Source organism: Bufo gargarizans, chromosome 10 (assembly GCF_014858855.1).
Source record: "Bufo gargarizans isolate SCDJY-AF-19 chromosome 10, ASM1485885v1, whole genome shotgun sequence".
NCBI classification, from domain to species: Eukaryota; Metazoa; Chordata; class Amphibia; order Anura; family Bufonidae; genus Bufo; species Bufo gargarizans.
Genome location: NC_058089.1, coordinates 110,220,185 through 110,239,252, shown reverse-complemented (window position 1 = coordinate 110,239,252; position 19,068 = coordinate 110,220,185). Strand labels below are relative to the sequence as shown.

Genomic DNA, 19,068 nt, shown 5'->3' with positions numbered 1-19,068 from the left:
TTTTATATGCAGGCCCATTGTTTTCAACTGTTTGGTGGTCCGCATTTTGTTGACATAGTCTATCTTTTTGAGGAATGTGGAAAGAACACAGATGATCCGTGTGGTCTCTGCATCTGTACGTCCGTTCTGCAAAAAAGGTAGAACATGTCCTATACCTGTCCACAAAATGAGGACCACAGACCCACTGAAGTCAATGGGTCCGCTACAAAACTCGGATGGAACACGGATCACATCCATATTTTGCAAATCTGCAATTTGCGGACTGCAAAATACAAGCGGCCGCGTGCATGAGGCCCAGGATTTATTTATTTTTTTAAGTTTGCACACCAGCCTAGAATTCCTGTGGAGAAATCCATACTCGCCCGCTCTCTGCCTCATTTGTCTTCCAATCCCCCTCTGTCAACCACCACACGGACAGGATCATGTGCACCACTACAGCCAATCACTGGCCTTCAGCAGTGACATGTCCTCAAGTTGCACGTGGCCCAGCAGTGATGTGCTGCTGGGGGACACATCACCACTGGGGCCAGTCATTGGCTGTATCGGCACATGGGAACCCTGTCCACGCTGAAGTTGCCAGACGGGAACCAGTGGAGTAGCACCTAAGCCTACCCATGCTTATTTCTGTCAAATGCATGCAATGGTGGTGTAGCTCATGGTATAGGAAGAGTGGAACCAGGAGACAAAAGGTTATTTTTCTTCCAAAAACCGCTTCATGCCTGTCCACGGGTTGTGTGTGGCATTATGGCTCAGCCCTACCAAACGCAACCCATGGACGGCCGTTGGGCTGTTATTGGAATAAAGCAGCCCTCTTTATTCTAGGCATGGAGAACCCCTTTAAGGCTTCATGCAGATAAGGCACCCATCGATTTTACACAGACACTCCGGAAATAAACTGTGGCCTGGTGTACCTGGTGCTGTAGAGGTATTTTATCATAGAAGCAAATACAGTGCCTCAGGAAGCTGCAGATTCCCTACAGGACCGCAATATGAACCCAATGGCGCTCCTCGTGTCATCCTACAGGGTCTATGTGCACAGCCTGGCTAAGTATACGATCGAAATGACAAAAATATGTGGTCTCAAAAGGCAGGAAATGCTCAACCCCAAATGCAGTTGTGCGTTTATACTGCGCTTGTGGTCTGTTGCTAAGGGTGATCCCAGCAAAAAATGCATACAGAGACATCTGCCCGCAGCAGACCACAAGTGCCACAGGGACATCCTCCACCAGATGGTAAAATGTCTGGATGTTACCGTTGGCATCCACCACAGTAGTGCACCTATTCTTGTAACCATTTACAGCCTGGCTAAGCCACGAGACCTAAGCAGGTACATGCGAGTATTCACACCAGCCAATATGTCATTCAGGGGATCGCACTGGTCTGCGCACAGGAGCAACTGAACATAAAATTGTGGAATCCATATGAAATACACTGAAGGTTACACATTTCTCTCATTACAAGGGTGTTCTGCCAGCAGAAAGTAGGCCTCCGACGATCAGATCGAATATGACAGGAGATAGTCCAGACAAGATAATCTCTTTAACCTTCCATTGCACAAGCAGTGAAGATAAGACCTACACCAAATGTTTGTGCCATTTTCACATTGGGGGAAGGGGGTGTCCTGACTGTTCCCTGACGACAGATGTTGGGAAACAGAAAGATGGATTTCAACATTTCTGATCCTTTGTTCTCACGGGAGACAAGTTGCCACCAGAGTGTCAGGCAGCAGTTTAGGATAAGCTCACCCTCTGCAGGTCTCCCCATATTGTGGAGCACGCCCTCTTCAGATCTCCCCATATTGTGGAGCACGCCCTCTTCAGATCTCCCCATATTGTGGAGCACGCCCTCTTCAGATCTCCCCATATTGTGGAGCACGCCCTCTTCAGATCTCCCCATATTGTGGAGCACGCCCTCTTCAGATCTCCCCATATTGTGGAGCACGCCCTCTTCAGATCTCCCCATATTGTGGAGCACGCCCTCTTCAGATCTCCCCATATTGTGGAGCACGCCCTCTTCAGATCTCCCCATATTGTGGAGCACGCCCTCTTCAGATCTCCCCATATTGTGGAGCACGCCCTCTTCAGAGCTCCCCATATTGTGGAGCACGCCCTCTTCAGAGCTCCCCATATTGTGGAGCACGCCCTCTTCAGAGCTCCCCATATTGTGGAGCACGCCCTCTTCAGAGCTCCCCATATTGTGGAGCACGCCCTCTTTAGATCTCCCCATATTGTGGAGCACGCCCTCTTCAGATCTCCCCATATTGTGGAGCACGCCCTCTTCAGATATCCCCATATTGTGGAGCACGCCCTCTTCAGATCTCCCCATATTGTGGAGCACACTCACTTCAGACAGGAATAAGCCACTTTACAGAGTGAATCCACAGCATCTAACCTTTAGCTTCTGCCAGTTGTCCTGTCCTACCTCCATGTGACTAGGCAGATCCTGTCCAGATCTCGGACCTTCTCTAATAACAGAGATGCTATCAACTAAGGGGGTAATGGAGTAACCCAATCACACCTTCAGTTGCAAGAAAAAGTATGTGAACCCTTTGGAATGATACGGATTTCTGCACAAATTAGTCATAAAATGTGATCTGATCTTCATCTAAGTCACAACAATAGACAATCACAGTCTGCTTAACTAATAACACACAAAGAATTAAATGTTACCATGTTTTTATTGAACACACCGTGTAAACATTCAAAGTGCAGGTGGAAAAAGTATGTGAACCCCTAGACTAATGACATCTCCAAGAGCTAACTGGAGTGAGATGTCAGCCACTGGAGTCCAATCAATGAGATGAGATTGGAGGTGTTGGTTACAGCTGCCTTATATTAAAAAAAAAACACACACACACACACACACACACACACACCAGTTCTGGGTTTGCTTTTCACAAGAAGCATTGCCTGATGTGAATGATGCCTCGCACAAAAGAGCTCTCAGAAGACCTATGATTTAGGAATTGCTGACTTGCATAAAGCTGGAAAGGGTTATAAAAGTATCTCCAAAAGCCTTGCTGTTCATCAGTCCACGGTAAAACAAATTGTCTATAAATGGAGAAAGTTCAGCACTGCTGCTACTCTCCCTAGGAGTGGCCGTCCTGTAAAGATGACTGCAAGAGCACAGCGCAGACTGCTCAATGAGGTGAAGAAGAATCCTAGAGTGTCAGCTAAAGACTTACAAAAGTCTCTGGCATATGCTAACATCCCTGTTATCATAGATTCGCTATGTAAAACACTAAACAAGAATGGATTTCATGGGAGGATACCACAGAAGAAGCCACTGCTGTCCAAAAAAGAGCACAAGAGCACCTGGATGTTCCACAGCAGTACTGGCAAAATATTCTGTGGACAGATGAAACCAAAGTTGAGTTGTTTGGAAGCAACACTATGTGTGGAGAAAAAGAGGCCCAGCACACCAACATCAAAACCTCATCCCAACTGTGAAGTATGGTGGTGGGGGCATCATGGTTTGGGGCTGCTTTGCTGCGTCAGGGCCTGGACGGATTGCTGTCATCGGAGGAAAAATGAATTCCCAAGTTTAGCAATACATTTTTCAGGAGAACTTAAGGCCATCTGTCCACCAGCTGAAGCTCAACAGAAGATGGGTGTTGCAACAGGACAACAACCCAAAGCATAGAAGTAAATCAACAACAGTAATGGCTTAAACAGAAGAAAACACGCCTTCTGGAGTGGCCCAGTCAGAGTCCTGACCTCAACCCGATTGAGATGCTGTGGCAGGACCTCAAGAAAGCGAATCACACCAGACATCCCAAGAATATTGCTGAACTGAAACAGTTCTGCAAAGAGGAATGGCCAAGAATTACTCCTGACCGTTGTGCACGTCTGATCTGCAACTACAGGAAACGTTTGGTTGAAGTTATACTTTTTCTTGCAACTGTATATAAAAGTCTATCCAAACAATTGTGACTTTTTGCCGTTTGCGCTTCTCTCGTCACTTTTAAAATCTGACAAGGTAAGTTGGTGAAGCCTAGTGGGAGGGGGCGTGGCCTCTGTGGTCCGACAAATTTATCATAACTTATGCCAGATATGGGTGTAAATTATAACGCTAATCTACACTTGCTCGAAAATTTCCTTTTCGGATTCACATACAATCCAACATTGTGCCAAAATCCAGTAAGAAGCGTACGCCAGTTAATAAATTGGAGCATTTTACGCCAACATACTGTGCATTAAGAGAGGTTATATGAAATGCTGGTCTTAGTAATTACCCCACAATGTTTAGCGTGACACAAAATGGGCCTCAAAAGAAGACTAAGGGCTAGTTCACATGGAGGATTTGGCAAAGGGGAGGACGGGTTTCTACTGCAGTTTCTTAGCATGATTGCTGCAGACCCGCGAGCAGTCACCCGCCACACATATCCTCTCTTGGAACAATGGGGGCTATAAACCTGAAGTGCAGCACGGCTTCTCGTTGAAAACAATGGGGGTTAGATTCAGCGCGGCTGTTCGCAGTATTGAATCCATGTGAATGGGACCTTAGGCTAATTGCACAGGTTAATGATTACGCACGGTTTTTACACAGAAGATTTCAGAAAGCTCATGTACACTTTGCTTTTTCCACAAGTGACACATGTGGTTTTCGGTGCAGATTTGTTATGGAAATCCACAGAAATCCACGTGGATCGTTAGTAAACCTGTACCTGTGTGCAGGTACCCTAATGACCGTTCACATGACTGGTTTTGGCAGAATCCGCACCATAAAACGCTTCTAAAAAGCCTCCTGTGTGGAAAAAAAGAAGCAACACAAACGTGCGGAATCTGCGCCAAAAACCGCACAGAAAATCTGTGTGAATTACGTGCCGATTTTTTCAGTGCATTTTCAAAATCCATCATGTGAACAACCCCTAAGAGTACATACACACGTGGCAGATTTGTTGTATATTACCGAGACTAAATTAATCGAAATGGCGTTGTTTCTGCAGCGTGCACATGGATATCTGCATGGTCCACCCAGATGAATCAGAACATTTGCAGAATTCTGGCCAGTGTGAATCTAACCTAACAGGCACATAAAACTGAAGCTTATAAAAAACAGAAAGGATCAGTCATAGCAATTAGTCTGGGTCTACACGGTGACGAGCGCTGCAGCGTGAGGCCGATATCGCTGTGGAGCAATGACTGTATTGCAAGTAGAGGCAGTGAATGGGGTTGCATTGCAAGTTGCTGTGACCTAACATTCTCAAAAAACCTAAATGTCGGGGCATGACAACCTGCGATTTACTTTCACTTCTTGCCATACAGGCGGTGGCACAAAGTGATTTTAAACCACTGACGGGTGAATGGAATAACAGTGGTTGTCTCATATATAACAATGGCTGTGATATAGGAGAAGGCATTGGAATCAGAAAAATGGGCAAGTATGAGCGAAAGGTCCAAAGAAAGACAGCCGGTGAACTGGGGCCATATCCGCATTACTTTTTAGGGACAGAATGGGTTGAAAAAAGCAGCATTACTCACCTCTCTGATCCCCCACCACTGCTGTTCCAGTGCTTACCGCATCCCCGCTGGTCTTCCACTCTCAGTCCAGTATTGACAGACTATAAAAAGCAAGAAATGGCTGCTCTGAAAAACACTAGTGTCAGTGAAGACCAGCGGGGGCCCGCTAGGCATCTGAAGGGCAGCGTCATGGGGGACCACATCCCAGCAAGTTATCATGCTCTGAGAGTAATTCAACTATTTAGTACATTGCGAAATTTGGATTTACAATGATCCTTTAAGTATCTGGACACTACCTACAGGCACATTAGGCAGAGCTGCTGCGCCATGATGGTGCCCGTGTCATTGTGCATGCCCACCTTGTGACATGTAAGGTGCTGTCACAGGAATACGGACCACTATAAATATCCCAGCGCCAGCTCAGTGAAGGGGATTTCTCCGAGGTGGCATGTCGCATAAAGCTCTTAAAATAGCCCCCGTGTTACTATGTATACCCTCTAAGCGGCACTCCCCCAGTCGCTTGGCATGAACTCCGGGTCTCTCTGGATTTTTCCCTGGCGTTACCCCAGCCTCGAGACTTTCCTACACTCGCTGGCCAAGGCCGGACATGCCAGTCGCACATGCCATAAGTAACACCTGCGGACAGTGAGGCTCTATGGTAGATTAACCCCTCTCCCAGCAGGACTGCAGCAAGGACCTCGCTATTAAATAGGTCTAAATTACATAGTCCCAGGACTAAATGATTTTCCTTGGCAAAAAAATATATACATAAATGAACACGAACAAGTCCCATTATAAACCACTGACTTTAAGGGAAAATGCCATGTAAAATACGTTTTGGTGACAAGTCCCATCATTTTACAGCTTATACATGTACTGATCCACATAAATAGTTATAGAATACATTGCATTTCCACCATTAGTACACCTAAAACTGACCCAGAGTTACAGCCTGTATAATGCTCCAGAGCTGCATTCACAATTCTGTTGGTTGTCATTAGAAACAGTCGACAAAGTCCTAACAGACACGTCCGATCTGCTGATATAACACAGGGAATAGTCTATTTTTCCTACATCAGAGTCTGACATAAAGGTGACGCTCCCCAGATGACCGTGCACCAGAAGTGCGTGGAGTTTTCCTGGGACAGCAGTCTCATGCAGTATTTCAGGTTTTCTCCCTTCACCTCTTATTACTTATAAATAGGCATACGTACCATTGAGGCAGCTCATGGGGCTGATATTGGGCTCACTCCAGGTTGCTCTCATCCCCATTTTAATGTAATGGGCAGGGGGTTGGAGGCAATGGGATGGTAGTCGAACCCCATGAAAGGAATGCGGGTCTCTCATTGAGATAGTGACTGACAACTCAGCCCAAGCTCTGTGGGCGGCTCCTGCATTACTGCAGCAGCAACCCAGCCATTACTCCTCAGGTCCATCTTCTTCCTTGCCATCTTGTAGCCCGCTTGGGTCAGCACTTAGGGTTCGGCTACAGGGCGATCTGGATTGTGCAACAGCTGTTGCACCCAAGGATTGCATTGTACGCCAGAAATGGGTTCGCAGCATGACTCACAACTGTTGGATTTTTTGCAATCCTGGGGTCTCAGCACTCATGCGAGTTGTGCTGCCACCCCATTCACTTATATGCTAGCACCGCTACACTGCGAACGTTGGGCGCTATTGCTGTTGTGAGACCGAAATCTCTGTGTAGCTGAACCCATCAGATAAAACAAAAAAGGGGGGGGGGGGGGGTCAGCACATCCCAATATGCAGGCGCACGTCATAACAGCGACCATGAAATTCAGGAAGTGTAGGTCCCACATGCATGCTGGACCCTGTTTTGGTTGATTATGGTAGCAAAATGGCCTCCATTAAATCCAGGGACTATAAATAGCAGCATGCATGCTGAGCAAACTAAGTACTCATGCTAATTAAAATCAGCCCATGGCGCAACACAAGCTACAGGAGTGCACGACCAAATAGGAGTCAGCCACAACTCCCATACAAACTACGAAATAGAAAAGGGATCAGATAGCCGTACACATTAGATATTGGTCGGCTAAATAAACGCGACCACCCATCTAAAGCGACCAGGGGGCGACCACCCATCTAAAGCGTATGAGGCCTCCCGACTCTCCTCTGACAGGGGGGATAAAGATGGGGCATGCTGCATTTCATCTGTCTGATGATTTGCTCTTGCTGCTGCCAGAAGTCCAGCAGTGGCGTTATCCCATCTTTCTACTGAGAACACGTATATGCTGGACCGAGTTGAGCATGCATGTGTATGAGGGGGATCGGGCGTGAACTGAATTGTATGGCCGGTCTTACACTCTTTTCTTCAGCTTCCTCAGGCTACACAATGTCTCTCTCAAACAGGCTTTGCACCGACCATCTCTCTTTTCCTAGGACATGTGCCAACTCACTATGGTGCCACACAACCCTTTATTAAAAACTCCTCCCAGGAATGGTCCTGCACGATTCACATAGCGACCGCAGTGCACCACACATTACGTATAGTACATATATGGAAAAGAGCACATACGCACACAAACATCCTAATAAATGGCGCACAACCACAACATAAAAACAAGCCCAGAGCACCCCTGACAGCCGCATAGACGTCTCCACAATGTAGAAGGAAGGGGAGGACAGGCAGACTGATCCATGTTTCTCCAGAGGAGCTCATGACGATTAGTGGGATCTGATGTTAATTATCTAATGTTGGAACATTTCCCCATTAATGTCTTTGACAGTCTGCAGTCATTCTACCGATGGACCACAGACACCGGCTTGTGCGACCCGTCCGCAGGCCAGCAGCCAGGCGGTTAATATCGCAGTCTACATCCCACGTGCTGAAAGATGGTGACATATTTATTCCTGGCGGCGGTATGGATGTGTGTGTGTTTACACTCCCCGGAGTCCTTACATGTGTGGAATACTTTCCACGTGAAGTGGCTGCTGCAGGAGGCTTGCACTTGTTAGCAAATTTCACACAACGGAAACTTGGACTGAGAGAGACCCGGTCCATACACCCAGGGAGCAGTCAGAACGCATAGGCCTCTAGCAGGTGCAAAATAAAGGACGGTTATTGGATTCCGGGTCAAAAAATTATACCAAGTTATTATATGAAATGTAAGACTTTAAACAGTTCTTTGGGCTTATCGCCCAGCTTACCACGGCCCCCCAGTGGCACATACACTGATCGGCCAGAACGTTAAAACCACTGACAGGTGACGTGTAGAACATTGAGGATCTCGTGACAATGGCTCTTGTCAAAGGCTGGGAGATATTAATCAGCAAGTGAACAGTCGGTTCTTAAAGGGGTATTCCCATCTGAGACAATGGGGGCATATCGCTAGGTCCCCATTGTCCGATAGGTGTGGGTCCCACCGCTAGGACCTGCACCTATATCGAGAACGAAGCAGGGAAAGTGGTGGCTGGAGGACCCCGGGTTTCCTCAAATCTGGCCACCACCAAGCGCTTTTGCCATAGAAGTGAATGGGAGCACATGCACGGCCACCGCTCCCATTCACATCTATGGGCCCAACAGAAATAGCCGAGCCAGCACTCAGCTACATCGGTGACCTCATAGAAATTAATGGAGGGTGCGAACTCTCGGTGTAGGTGCAGGCCCCAGAGGTGGACATCTACCAGACAATGGGGGCATATCCTAGCAATATGCCCACATTGTCTAAGATAGGAAAACCCCTTTAAAGTGCAAAAGCAGAAAATAATGGAAAGGTGTAAGGATCTAAAACACTTTGACAAGGGCCCACTGGGTCAGGCCAAAACAGCAGGTCATTTGGGGGTGTTCCTAGTATGCAGTGGTCAATACCTACCAAAAGTAGTCAAAAGAAGATCAACCAGTGAACAGATGACAGGGTCATAGGTCTGAAAGGCTCATCGAAGTCCATTTGGTCTGCCCGACCACACAAACGTTTTTTCAAGAATGGTTTGAGGAACATGACAGAGTTCAAAGTGATGACTTCCCAAGATATCAATTCCACTGACCATCCAAGAGGTCTTGTTGTAAACGCCATCTTCAGCAGTTCCGACACAAGTCTGATGGGGAGGGCGGCAAGCCAGAGTAAACATTGCTGCTCCAGCAGGACAGTGTCAGGAGGCTGCTCCATGCCCAAGGAAGTAACCTATCCAGAAAGGAGTGGGAGCACAGGGAGTCTCCCACCACACAAGTCAACGATGGAAGTGAGCAACAGCGACAGAGCAGCCCATGATGTGGGACGGCTGCTGGACTGCATGTGTGGGATAAAAACGAGTCCCCCACCCCATAGGTGTACCACCAAAGATTAGATAACCCTGCAGATATGATAGCTGCAGCATCAATCAGATGTTGTGAATGTTGGAGGAGAGGGGGTCTCCTTCCCCCAACAAAATAACGGTTGACAGCTGGGTCCATAGGAGTAGAGACAGCAGAGAAAGGGTTAGTGCCACTGGGCCCAAAGAGGAATCAATACCCTGGTCCACGCATAAGCCCCTAAGAACACTGGAGCAATTGGTGGATCAATGCCATAGACATGTGTGACCTGCTGCAAGGAAAAAGACTCTGGGCGAAGGCATTTGTAGCCTAGAGGCATGAACATCACCTCTGGATAATGGAGGTCCCCCTTGGGACTGCACAAACGGACTGCGTATTGTGTCTTTTAGGGACTGACACCATTAAACGGGTTGTCCATAGGATAGGTCATCATTATCTGATTGATGTTGGTCTAACACCCCGCACCCCTGCAGATCAGCCGCAATGCAGAAGCTCCGGAAATCGGTACCGATACTACATAGCTCCTCCCACTGCGTAGTGGACGGACCTAGTAACTGCAGCGCTGTTCCCACTGAAGTGAATAAAAGCAGCGCTGCAGTAACCAGCTGTGTCCACTGCACACTGGACAGAGCTGTGAACTGCACGCCGGCTAGCCAGATATCTTGACTGCGTTCAGGTGCACTTGTTAGGAAACTATAAAAAGTGATGGTCCAGCATCAGGATCATAATAAATCATGAACTTTATTACAAATATTCCATTCAAAGTTATGTTCCATAGGCCTCTATGCCATGATTAAGATCGCTCTTGTGATCAAAACGCGTAGGTCATAAGAGCCGTAGAGTTCTAGCACCAGACTACCCCAAAACTGCTAATCAGTGGGGGTGCAGGATGTCGTATACCCCACCAGTCAGATATTAATGGCCTTTCCCGAGGATAGGCAGTCAATAGTAGAGGAGTAGAAAACCCCTTTAAATGGCTTTTACGACACTCGGGGTAAGTCATCAGTATCTGATCGCTTGGTGTCCTACACCCGGGACCCTCATTGATCAGCTGTTTGAGAAGACACCGGCACTCGCTGTAGCATTGAGTTCCTGGCATATGTAACCGTTGTACGTGACATCACATGGCCTAGTGAAAGCTGTGAGAAGACCTCTCTGCTACTCCAAGCACCAATGCCTTCTCAAGCAGATCGTTGGTTTCGGACCCCGATCGATCAGATACTGATGATCTATCCCGAGTACAGGCCATCAGTAGATAAGTCTCAAATATCCCTTTAAAGATGAGACTACAGAAAGTTTGTTTGCTCTCTGTTACCAGTCAGTCCATTAGAAACCCTGGGGCAATAAAATTTTTTGACAAAGCCTGCAAGTATTACAGAATTGCTTTCACCGGAGGAAAGTTGGTATAACGGGCCCTAATATTTTCATTTGAGGGTTCTCAAATAGCTTTACTTTCAGTACATGAGAGTTTCCTGATGTTTGCCCCGAACCTAAAGACCTACAGAATGGACATTGTGGAACGGATGACCAAATATAGAACTGAACAGGACTGGATGGTCAAACTTTATGAAGAAGAGCAGAAAGTACTATAGATCCCAGCTAATAAGCAGATAAGAGATAGTCATTTATCAAGGTGTTCACTTGGTCAATGACAAATGTCAAGCCAAGTACTGGTATAATGTCGTTGTGTGACATCACAGATGGAAATCTGTCATGGTAACCAGTAGAATCCCAGTACTATGACATCACAATAATAAAATATGTCAGAAGTGATATGACGACATCATCACCTTCTATATCCCCGTTCTACCGCTAGAAGAAAATCACTGCCTTACAGACTCCCAAGGGTGAGGCGGTCCCTATGCGTTTCGTGATACACAAAGCAAAAATGGATTCTATAATGTTGGAAAAGAGAAGACGAACCCAAAAAGATCTGGTTCTGAGACAGAGGAGAGGAATCTCCCAACACAAACCGCTGTTCGCTTTAGGGCGAAAAGACAATCAACCCCCGGATATGGACAATGAAGCCTCAGAAATGGCGTCTAAAAGACAGAATCTGGAGAAAATGAGAAAGATCCTGAGACATGAAATCCTTACTGAGAAAAGGAAAATGGAGAACCTCAAGGAATCTAACTCTGCAAACTCCGCCAATCAAGAACTTCAGAGGACCATACTTAACACCTTAAAGAAAATCGGAGAACTGGTCCCTGAAACAAGGAGGAGGAAAAAAAATGAAATCCTCAAACAGCGGAGAAATATCATCAGTGTAGAGTTGGAAATGGAAGAGGTTCTCCAAGAAACACCAAGACATGTCCCAATCTCCAGATCTGAGACCCCAGAGGCTCGAAACCTACAAAGAGAGGCAGCCCAGAAGAGAACCAAAAACAACAGGGACTGGGTTGTCCAATGTAGGAGACGTCTCATCTATGCAAGGCCAATTGTCAATGGAAACGGTGCATTAAAAAGGTCCAGGTCATCATCTAAAAACATGTCCTTCACAGAGTCCAACAGTCCACTGGTGAAAGATGCATCAGGTAAGATGGAAATAGTTCATTATAATAAGACTGGATGATGTGGGTTATACTCCTAATATTATGTATAGGCTTTATTTATCAAAACTGTTGTTGTTGCCCTTAGCAACCAATCACAATGCAGCTTTCATTGTTTCTGAGAAATTTAAGAAATGGAACCTGAGCTCTGCATGGTTGCTATGGGCAACAAGGAAAATTGTTTCAACTAGACAGGCCCAAATATTCTAGCATTTCCTGCTTATTTACATTAATAATAAGGAATCTTGTTTCCTTCCAGCAGATGGAAGCCTTAATCCAACCTCCCATACAGCGGCCATGTCAGTAGAAGACCTTGGTTATGCCAGTAGCCGTACTCCCTCCCCCAAAGAATCGGTCAACACAATAAAACCTATTGACCTTGACAATCTGCAGTTTCAAAAACTGCTTGGAAAGGGGAGCTACGGAAAAGTAAGTGACCAAAACTTTTTACAAAGTGTAAATGACTTCTAAAAACTACACTACACTTCTCTGTATGACGTCACTTTCTTTCCTCCAAATTCCTCTTGGTCTGATCTGTTGTCATTCTCCTTCAGGTCATCTTGGCATCAGAGCCGGTCACACAAGAACTGTTGGCTGTAAAAATTATGACCAAGAGTCGTATAGAGGACAAAATCTTTGCAGAACTAAAAGTCCTCAAAATTGCGGCTGGGAGTCGCTTCCTGACATCTATGCGGGCATCTATGGAGACACCTGAGGTTTACATCATAGCAATGGACTACATGGCTGGAGGAGACCTGTTTAACCTGATGATGGAATGGATGCCGTTTGATATCCAGACAACAAGGTAATAATCCTAATAATCTGCTGCATGTATATTGTAGTCCTAGAGCAATGGACGGCAGGAGATAATGAAGACATGCAGATGACACTTCTGTGGAACCGTCTCATGTCCTCTGTATGATTATGTACGTAACCACTGATCCATCCTCTACTTCATACTCTAGGCCTTTTGCTGCAGAGATGGTCTGCGGACTCCAATACCTTCATGACCATGGCATTGTACATCGGTGTGTAGTGTATATGTATTACTACATCTTCTTCTTACCTATCTATTATATAAAGATCTTCTCATGAGTTATCCATCATACTAACTGTCTGCTCCTTCTCCCTGCAGTGACCTGAAGCCTGAAAACATCCTCCTTGATGACATCGGACACATCAGAATCGCTGACTTTGGTTTAGCAGCAGTGAATGTGTTTGGGGAGGACACAATGAACGATTTTTTAGGCTCTACTGGTTACATTGCCCCAGAGGTGAGGAACATCCCTGACTGACTGATGCAGATAGTTGGACTGAGTAATAATCTGTAACTTCTTACATGACCCAAATATCTATACTGTATGTATGTAATCCCAGACCGGACCTCATAGCCTCTGACCTCAGTACATTCAGCTCATCCCCTACTGATCTTCCTACAGGTGCTGGACGGTGAACGATACAACCATCTGGTGGACTCATTTGCCTTCGGCGTCATCTTATTTATGATGAGTGTAGGTGATCAGCCGTTCTATAGCCAAGGCTCAGTGGAGGATTATCATCTGTCACTGCAGGAGGATGACCCGTCCTTTCTACCGGGAATGTGCCCTGATGCCATCAATATCATATCAGGGGTGAGTAGGATCAGGTGGCAGATTAGTAGAAGGAGTAGAATACGAGAAATGGAGCCGATACATGAGTGTGATGCTGGATCAGACATTTTCCATGTTGTCCTTATTTTTATATATATTGTGATATAACATAATGGCTAATTGTCTCTTTTTCTCGTTTTCAGCTCCTCTGCAAATCTCCATGTGGCCGACTGGCAATAACATCGTCCATCAGATCCCACCCGTTCTTCCACTCAGTAAACTGGGAGGATGTGGAGTCCGGCAGAGCCCACCCGCCATTCCAATGGGACTTTGTAAGTATAACACCCATCACACCCATCTATAGTGTCACCAGTGCTCTGTAGGACACACCGTATACAGCATTTAGTAGATGAGATACTGATCTAGACATATATATCTGTCTTCTTACAGGAGTAATTGGCTGATATAACCAGCCCCATTCCAGTAACATCCAGGAATGAACCTCACTTCACCGGATATGACAAACTCACCAAGCTTCCACTACACTGGACATGGAGATCTGTCCATTAACATCAAGTGGATGATACAACTCAACCGGACTATGACAAACCCACCGAGTGTCCACCACTTAACATCCATGTAGATTTGAGCCAACAATCCAGGGTTTTATTCCGATCGCCAAATTTGGGGTCAGGAAGGAATTTTTTCCCCTTATATGAGGAAACTACTCGTCCTCTGGGGTTTTTCGCCTTCCTCTGGATCATCATAGCAAGTAATTATAGGTTGAAATTGAAGGATTTCTTTCAACCTTACTTGCTATGTTAACATCTAAACATCTCATCTACAACGTGGTGGCAGAGACAGAAGGAAGCTGCTGAGATACAAAGCAGCTCCTTCACCCACCGATCAGAGACAGAAGGAAGCTGCTGAGATACAAAGCAGCTCCTTCACCCACCGATCAGAGACAGAAGGAAGCTGCAGAGATACAAAGCAGCTCTTTCACTTACCGGACATGACAATCAGAAGGCTGAATGGTTGATCGCTGTGTTGTAGGAAGAACATCATGGAGGATCATGTGTGGTCAAGACCTGGATTTCCAGAGATAACACAAGTGTAAGCCAAGGCCCGAAGAGTGGATTGATCTTCATCCACTCCTTTACCTATAGTGCATATAAAATTAATATCATTTATGCATAAATAAAACATCTGAAAATCTACACATGCTTTGATGTAATTATTTCCATATACGAGATTTTTATAGAAATGTGGTAAACCATCCTTACTAGTGACTTCTTATGCAGGAGAAACCTAAAAACTGTGTTTGTGGTCACAGGGGAAAAACTTTATGGTGAAGGAAGTGACTTGCCGGTCTTCCTTGATCTTGATCCTGTTCACACTCGTAGAAGTTTTCTCTAATTATATCGATACATAGGGGGAGATTTATCAAAACAGGTGTAAATTAAAACTGGCTTAGTTGCCCATAGCAACCAATCAGATTCCATCTCTCATTTTTCAGAGCTCTTTGGAAAATGAAAGGTGGACTCTAATTAGTTGCTCTGGGCAACTAAGTCAGCTTTAATTTACACCAGTTTGGATAAATCTCCCCCCCGTATGTACAATTTCTGGGAGCCATTTGCTAGAAATTAGTCCACACACGTTCAGTCCATTGCTTTGTGCCCAGAATAAGAAGTAGAAGAGCTAGTGGCATCTACTGACAACATGCCAACTGCACTTTGCGTGCCCCGGTTGTCAGGAGACTGTGGCTGTGATCGGAGGATTTTCATACAGTCATGGCCCTAAGTGTTGCACCCCTGAAATTTTTCCTGAAAATTGAGTATTTCTCCCAGAAAATTATTGAAATCACAAATGTTTTGTTATACACATGTTTATTCTCCTTGTGTGTATTGGAACAGTACAAAAAAAAAAAAAGCCAAAAATGATACAAATTTCACGCAAATCTCTAAAAATGGGCCAGATAAATTTACTGGCACCAATCTAATATTTGGTTGCACACTTCTTTGGAAGAAATTACTGAAATCAATCACTTCCTATAATCATCAACAAGCTCCTTACAGCTCCCAACTGGAATTTCGGACCACTCTTCTTTTGCTGACTGCTCCAGGTCTCTCAGATTTGAAGGCTGCCTTCTCCCAACAGCTGTTTTACTATCTCTCCACAGGTGCTCAATGGGATTTAGAGCCGGACTTCTCAGAACTGTCCAGCGCTTTGCTTCCATCCATTTCTGAGGGTTTCTTGAAGTACTGTATGTTTAAGGTCAATGTCCTGCAGGAAGACCCATGACCTAGAAAGCAAATGTCACGGAAGGTGTACAGAAAACTAGAAGACACAAAATGAAGATCCGACTGACTGGATCCAAAACTAAGGAACCAAAGGGAATGCCCTGCATCAGACCTGGCTCTCTCCCTAACTGCTCAGCCTATGCAAAAATCTCAATGGTAGATGATCGCATATCCTTGTTCCTTGACTGTATAACACCTGAACACCCTATAATAGTGAGGGGACACGACCACCGGCTCCCTACACTTGATACGGAGGGAGTCAGGGTCACCTGGGATCCAGCAAACAGGAAAACACAAATGAATGAACAAAACTTATCTGTAGAAGACTCAGTAGTAGCATCCAGCATGCACACACTCCAGGAAGTTGTATAAACCGCAAAGTGATGCAGTATGGGAAGGGATTTAAAGGGATGCAATCAGTGCAACTACATGACAGCTGAGAGAGGCTAACGAGATGAGAAAACGAAAGCAAAACAAAAGGAACCTCAAGCAGGAGGTTCTGACGAACGTCTGACAGAGCTTCTCAGATGTCTGGTGGTGACAGCAAACCCATCTTTCTGACACTGGGCCCTACATTACGACCCCAAATCCTTTGGTAATCTTTCGATTTCACCATGCCTTGCCACAATCAAGGCACCCAGTTCCAGAGGCAGCAAAACATCTTGGAACCTCCACCATATGACTGTAGGTACTGTGTCCTTTTCTATGTCGGCCTCATTCCGTTTTTGGTCAACAGTAGAATGATGTGCTTTACCAAAAAGCTCTCTCTTGGTCTCATCTGTCCACAAGACGTTTTCCCAGAAGGATTTTGGCAAACTGCAGTCTAGCTTTATTTATATCTCTGTGTCAGCAGTGGGGTCCTCCTGGGTCTCCTGCCATAGAATTTCATTTCATTCAAATGTCAAAGGAATAGTTTGCATGGACACTGATGCAGCCTCAGCCTGAATTTCTTTGGAACTTGACTGGGGCTGCTTATCCACCATCGGGACTATCCTGCGTTGACACCTCTCATCAATGTTTCTCTTCCGTCCACGTCCAGGGAGATTAGCTACAGAGCCATGGGTCGTAAAGTTCTTGATTATGTTGCGCCCCGTGGACAAAGGAACATCAAGATCTCTGGAGATGGACTTGTAACCTTCAGATTGTTGATATTTTTCCACAATTGTGGTTCTCAAGCCCTCAGACGGTTCTCTTCTCCTCATTCTGTCCTCCATGCTTTGTGTGGCGCACGCAGAACCACAACGCAAATATTGAGTCAACTTCTCCCCTTTTTGCCTGGTTTCAGGTGGGATTTTTAGATTGCCCACACCTGATACTTGCCACAGGTGAGACTGAGCGAGCATCACATGCTTGAAACAAAGTTCTTTACCCACAATTTTGGAAAGGTGCCAACAATTTTTGGAGTTTTGTGTGAAATTATGTCCAACTTGCCTTTTTTTTTCTCCGTTTTTTATTTTGTGTCGTTCGAGTACACACAAAGGACATAAACACGTGTATAGATAATTTTCTTGGAGAAATACTTCATTATCTAGAAAACTCTCAGGGGTGCCAACACTTAGGCAGAGTTCACACGAACGTGTGTGTGACCCGTCCCCGTGCTGCGGCCCGCAAAATGGCAGGCCGCAATGCACAATCGCCGGCCGTAGGTCAGCCACATCAGATCGCGGACCCATTTACTTTAATGGGTCCGCGATCCGCCCGTTCCGCAAAAAGATATGACATGTTCTATCTTTTTGCGGAACGGAAGTACGGGATGCAACCCCACGGAAGCACTCCGTAGTGCTTCCGAGGGGTCCCGTTCCGTGCGGCCGTTCCGCAATTCCGGACCCATTGAAGTGAATGGGTCCGCATCCGTGATGCAGAATGCACAAGGAACTGTGGCCGTGTATTGCGGCCCGCAATACGGCCACGGATCACACACGTTCGTGTGAACTCGGCCTTAAAGGACATGACTGTATATCTTGCCCCATGTCATCAGAGCCTATATAATGACTGGGATGATGGATCACAAGCTGTGACACCTCGGGGGGACGTGCGTTACCAATCTCGCCCACCATTTTCTTGTAGCCCATAACAGATGTGCCACATACAGGTCCCGGCTGGTCATAATCTTGTAGCAGCAGGATTTCTATCTATAAGGACGTCTTCACACAGGGCAGATTTTATTGCAGGAAATTTTTGCAACTCAAAATCAGTCCCGTTCATCTTAATGGGGTTGTTTTGGAGGGAAGCGCTTCGATTTCTGCAAGCCTTATGAACGGGACTGCTTTTCAGTTGTAGAAATTTTCAGCAAAAAAATAAATAAAAAAATGATATATAAATCTGCTGCATGTGAACATTCCTGTAGGGGACGTTCACACAACAGACTTTACAGAGGAATTTTGGCACGGACAGCCCATGCCAAAATATCGCCGTAAACCCGCCGATGGCCGTGTCCTTTCTGCCTCCCATACGTGCCAATGGGAAACAGCGCTGAAGATAGCTGCCCTGAGAAGGGCGGTGTCCCTTAGGGGTTATGCACAGAAACGTATTTTCTTTTCGTGTCCACTCCATTTTTTGGGGCGGAACCATTCATTTCAATTCTGTTTCCGTATGTCCGCATTACGGACAAGGATGGGACTGTTCTATTAGGGGACGGCTCTTCTGTTCCTGATTTGACCCTGATCCGAGGCACTTTTGACTCTCTGCAAGACGAAGGGTGAACTCCACAATGAAAACCCACGGTATAAATTGACACGATGCAGAGTTCCTATCCACATCCCAGGTTCCTGCTGCTGATTTTTTATTTTGGCAGAACCGATAAAAACTCTTCCACTTCGCTGGTACAACTCTGCAGATAACGCCTGATGAAAATCCCCAGCACAGCCTCGGGGTATGTTCACATGGAGGATTCTG

General features: G+C 45.9%; 1 long non-coding RNA gene across 1 annotated transcript in view; it reads right to left on the bottom strand.

The window, feature by feature from the left end:
* Positions 1 to 19,068, bottom strand: part of LOC122921025 — a 47,637-nt gene that overhangs the window by 27,283 nt on the left and 1,286 nt on the right. Inside the window, exon 2 of the long non-coding RNA XR_006386958.1 lies at positions 14,881 to 15,033. This is a non-coding gene — a long non-coding RNA (uncharacterized LOC122921025). The remainder of the gene's footprint in view (positions 1 to 14,880; positions 15,034 to 19,068) is intronic.